The following is a 5645-nucleotide window of genomic DNA, read 5'->3' on the forward strand; positions in this document are numbered from 1 at the left end:
CTTGGACTGCAAGGAGATCCAACCAGTCTATTCTGAAGGAGATCAGCCCTGGGATTTCTTTGGAAGGACTGATGCTAAAGCTGAAACTCCAGTTCTTTGGCCACCTCATGAGAAGAGTTGACTCATTGGAAAAGATTCTGATGCTGGGAGGGATTGGGGGCAAGAGGAGAAGGGGACAACAGAGGATGAGATGGCTGGATGGCATCACTGACTCGATGGATGTGAGTCTGAGTGAACTCCGGGAGTTGGTGATGGACAGGGAGGTCTGGCGTGCTGCGATTCATGGGGTCGCAAAGAGTCAGACACAACTGAGTCACTGAACTGAACTGAACTGAATAAATGTATGGACTCTGGAGCCAGCCAGCCTACATTAAAATTTCAGTTGTGCCTTCAGTCACTATAAGACTTCAATACTTTATTCCTCAATTTTCCTGTGGTTTAGTTCCCTAAAATTTAAAATGAAATAATAATAGCACTGATTCAAGAGTTTTACACAAAGATTATTTCATGCAACTGCCTGGCAAATAATAATAGAAAGGCTGTATTAAAATGGTGACTGACAAATAGCTACTGTTGTTATGGCCATCCAGTTTCACATACACAGTAACAACATTAAAGCTTTGATTAAATATTATAGATATAAAATAGAATTTAAATTTTTTTTGTTTTTCAAAATTTTCTATGAAGCAAAATATCGAGTTGCCAGATTTAATTCTAAAGGAGGAGTAACCTTAGTCATATTTTATATTAACTGACTCTGTGTTAAGAACTGATATTTGAACATGCTGTGCAATCTTTTAAAGTTTCTTTTTTTTGAAGTAGAGTTGATTTACAATGTGTTAATTTTGGCTATGGGCTTCCCTGGTGGCTCAGATGGTAAAGAATCTGCCTGCAATGCAGAAGAGTTGGGTTTGATCCCTGTGTTGGGAATGTTTTCTGGAGAAGGGAATGGCTACCCACTCCAGTATTCTTGCCGGGAAAATCCCAGGGACAGAGGAGCCTGATGGGATACAGTCTGTGGAGTCACACAGGTGGGACATGACTGAGCGATTTCTGTTATATAACCAAGTGATTCAGTTATACACACACACACACACACACACACACACACACACACACACACGCCAAAGATTTGATGCTTTTGAACTGTGGTGTTGGAGAAGATTCTTGAGAGTCCCTTGGACTGCAAGGAGATCCAGCCAGTCCATCCTAAAGGAGTCCTGGGTGTTCATTGGAACGACTGATGCTGAAGCTGAAACTCCAATAGTTTGGCTACCTGATATGAAGAGTTTACTCGTTTGAAAAGATCCTGATACTGGGAAAGATTGAGGGCAGAAGAAGGGAATGACAGAGCATGAGATGGTTGGATGGCACCACTGACTTAATGGGCATAGGTCTGGGTAAACTCCAGGAGTTGGTGATAGACAGGGAGGCCTGGCGTGCTGTGTTTCATGAAGTTGCGAAGAGTTGGACATGACTGAGCGACTGAACTGACTGACATATGTACTTTTTCATTTTATTTTCTTTCTCCCCCCCGCTGGAAAATTATTTTATTTAGATTCTGCCAGCTGTACAATCTGTTTTATTAGGCCCCTTCTTCCTTTGAAATTCAGTCCTTCTCAAGCGGTCCCATGAAAGCTTTCTTTTCCTCACAGTATGAAAGCAGCCATAGCCAAATTTGGAGGTGGTGTCAATAAACTTGAGTTTGATCTCCAGGACTTTCTCAGAGTGAGCACTTGCTTCTTGGTTCCCACCACACAGCCTTTGAGCATGACAAGTCACTGGTCACTTCACTGTGTGGATGAAGCCTTCTAGAGGGTTGATGCTCTTGTCAGAAAGATCATAATCAGTAGAGGCATTTTTCATGATCAGTTTACCATCCTTAATGAGGTAGCCCTGGCCAATCTTGTAGATCTTCTTGTTGATCTCAGTGCAGTGATAGTATCCTTTCTGCCCAGCCCAAGCCACAGAGAAGGCCACCCGGGCAGTATGCTATGCCCCAATACAGGCACCCCTTGCACAACCCTCATTGGATCTTATGGGGCAGCTTCTTAGTGTGCCAATGGCTGGTGACCCCTTTGTAGTCTTTGCCTTTGGTCACCCCAGTGACCTCAGTCATTTCATCCTGGCTAAACAATTGGTTCACAGGGACCTGCTGCTCTAGCCTCTCACAGGCCCAGTCCAGTTTTTCAGCCACAGTGCCTCCATTCACCTGAGGTGGGCCTTCTTCTGGCGCAGAGGAAGCAGTAGCATCTGGGTGAGGGCAATGACATGGATGACCTGGAAGTATTTCTTCTTGCTACTGAAGTCCCTTTCAAGTTGCTTCTTGACATCTACATCCTGCCACTTCTTGCAGTATTTGGTGAAGGCTTTCTTAGATTTATGCCAATTCTTATAGAAGCTCCTTTTGCACTCATTGCTGATATGCTCAGCAAAGATGGTCTTAAGGGTCCAGAGTCCTCGGGTGTTTACACATAGCCTATGATGCCCCAGTCAACATGGTGGAGTCTTCAGCATGGTCCCAGCCTCCACAACTTCCTTCTTGTTCACCTTGGACCCTGGCCCATCGACCTCCCTCTTAGTGTGGGTCATGCCCGCCTTGTAGCTGAGGAAGGCGGTGAGGTGCAGGGGCTTGGAAGAGCCATCCTTGGGGAAGCTCCTCACCTTCCTGCAGTGCCGGCTACTGTGCTTCTGAGGCAGGAAGCCCAGGGACTTGTGCCTGGGAGCAGAGAACTTCCTGTGAGACATCCTGCCCGTTGGAAGCTGCCGGTAGAGCTCATATTATTTTCCATTATGTTTTATCACAGAATATTCAATAGAGTTCCTTGTGCTATATAGTAGGACATCATCGTTTATCCATTCTATATATAGTACTTTGCATCTGTATATAGTACTTTGCAATCCAAAACTCCCAATATACCCCTCCCCTACCCCAACCCCTCATAACCACAAGTCTATTCTCTGTTTCTGCAAGTCTGCTTCATAGATAAGTTCATTTGTGTCATATTTTAGATTCCACATGTAAGTGTTATATGGTATTTGTCTCTCTGACTATTTCACTCTGTATGATAGTCTCTAGGTCCATCCAGGTTGCTTCAATTGGCATTATTTCATTCACTTTTATGACTGAGTTGTATTCCACTGTGTGTATGTACCACATCATCTTTATGCATTCATCTGTCAAAGTTCATTTAAGTTTTGTCTGTGTCTTGGCTATTGTGAATAGTGCTGCTGTGACTGTAGGAGGGTATGCATCTGTTTGAATTAGAATTTTGTCCAGGAGTGGGCAAAAAATATCTTTTTGAGTGATTTTATTTTTTAAATATAAATTTTTTCATTTTAATTGGAGGCTAATTACTTTACAATTGTATTGGTTTTGCCATGCATCAACATGAATCTGCCACGGGTGAACATATGTTCTCCATCCTGAATGACCCTCCCTGCTCCCTCCCTATACCATCCCTCTGGGTCATCCCAGTGCAACAGCTCCAAGCATCCTGTATCATGCATCAAACCTGGACTGGCAATTCATTTCATATATGATATTATACGTTTCAACGCCATTCTCCCAAATCATCCCACTCTCACCCTCTCTCACAGAGTCCAAAAGACTGTTCTATACATCTGTGTCTCTTTTGCTGTCTCACATACAGTGTTATTGTTATCATCTTTCTAAATTCTATATATATGTGTTAGTTTACTATATTGGTGATTTTTTTTTTTTTTCTGGCTTACTTCACTCTGTATGATAGGCTCCAGTTTCATCCACCTCTTTAGAACTAATTCAAATGTATTCTTTATAATGGCTGAGTAATACTCCATTGTGTATATGTACCACAGCTTTCTTATCCATTCATCTGCTGATGGACATCTAGGTTGCTTCCATGTCCTGGCTATTATAATACAGTTCTGCAATGAAAATTGGGGTACACGTGTCTCTTTCAATTCTGGTTTCCTTGGTGTGTATGCCCAGCAGTGGGATTGCTGGGTCATAAGGCAGTTCTATTTCCAGTTTTTTAAAGAATCTCCACATTGTTCTCCATAGTGGCTATACTAGTTTGCATTCCCACCAACAGTGTAAGAGGGTTCCCTTTTCTCCACACCCTCTCCAGCATTTATTGCTTGTAGACTTTTGGATTGCAGCCATTCTGACTGGCATGAAATGGTACCTCATTGTGGTTTTGATTTGCATTTCTCTGATAATGAGTGATGTTGAGCATCTTTTCATGTGTTTGTTAGCCATCTGTATGTCTTCTTTGGAGAAATGCTGTTTAGTTCTTTGGCGTATTTTCTTGATTGGGTTGTTTATTTTTCTGGAATTGAGGTGCAGGAGTTGCTTATATATTTTTGAGATTAGTTCTTTATCAGTTGCTTCATTTTCTATTATTTTCTCCCACTTTGAAGGTGGTCTTTTCACCTTGCTTATAGTTTCCTTTGTTGTACAGAAGCTTTTAATTTTAATTAGATCCCATTTGTTTATTTTTGCTTTTATTTCCAATATTCTGGGAGGTGGGTCATAGAAGATCCTGCTGTGATTTATGTCGGAGAGTGTTTTGCCTATGTTCTTCTCTAGGAGTTTTATAATTTCTGGTCTTATGTTTAGATCTTTAATCCATTTTGAATTTATTTTTGTGTATGGTGTTAGAAAGTGTTCTAGTTTCATTCTTTTACAAGTGGTTGACCTTTTTTCCCAGCACCACTTGTTAAAGAGATTGTCTTTTCTCCATTGTATATTCTTGCCTCCTTTGTCAAAGATAAGGTGTCCATAGGTGTGTGGATTTATCTCTGGGCTTTCTATTTTGTTCCATTGATCTATATTTCTGTCTTTGTGCCAGTACCATACTGTCTTGATGACTGTGGCTTTGTAGTAGAGCCTGAAGTCAGGCATGTTGATTCCTCCAGTTCCATTCTTCTTTCTCCAGAATGCTTTGGCTGTTTGAGTTTTTTTGTATTTCCATACAAACTGTGAAATTATTTGTTCTAGCTCTGTGAAAAATACTGTTGGTAGCTTGATAGGGATTGCATTGAATCTATAGATTGCTTTGAGTAGTATACTCATTTTCACTATATTGATTCTTCCGATCCATGAACATGGTATAGTTCTCCATCTATTAGTTTCCTCTTTGATTTCTTGCATCAGTGTTTTATAGTTTTCTATATGTAGGTCTTTTTTAAAAAAATTTTACTTTATTTTACTTTACAATACTGTATTGGTTTTGCCATACATCAACATGAATCTGCATGGGTGTACATGAATTCCAAATCCTGAACCCCCCCTCCCACATCCCTCCCCATACTATCCCTCTGGGTCATCCCAGTGCATCAGCCCCAAGCATCCTGTATCCTGCAACGAACCTAGACTGGCAATTCATTTCTTACATGATATGCATGTTTCACTGCCATTCTCCGAAATCATTCCACCCTCTCCCTCTCCCACAGAGTCCAAAAGACTGTTCTATATATCTGTGTCTTTTGCTGTCTTGCATACAGGGTTATTGTTACCATCTTTCTACATTCTATATATATATGTGTTAGTATACTGTATTGGTGTTTTTCTTTTTGGCTTACTTCTCTCTGTATAATCAGCTCTAGTTTCATCCACCTCATTAGAACTGATTCAAATGTATTCTTTTTAATGGCTGAAT

At 41.0% G+C, this 5645-nt stretch overlaps 1 pseudogene; it reads right to left on the reverse strand.

Moving 5' to 3' along the window:
• LOC102169382 lies at positions 1586-2748 on the reverse strand (annotated as a pseudogene).

Source organism: Capra hircus, chromosome 8 (genome assembly GCF_001704415.2).
Source record: "Capra hircus breed San Clemente chromosome 8, ASM170441v1, whole genome shotgun sequence".
Taxonomy (NCBI): domain Eukaryota; kingdom Metazoa; phylum Chordata; class Mammalia; order Artiodactyla; family Bovidae; genus Capra; species Capra hircus.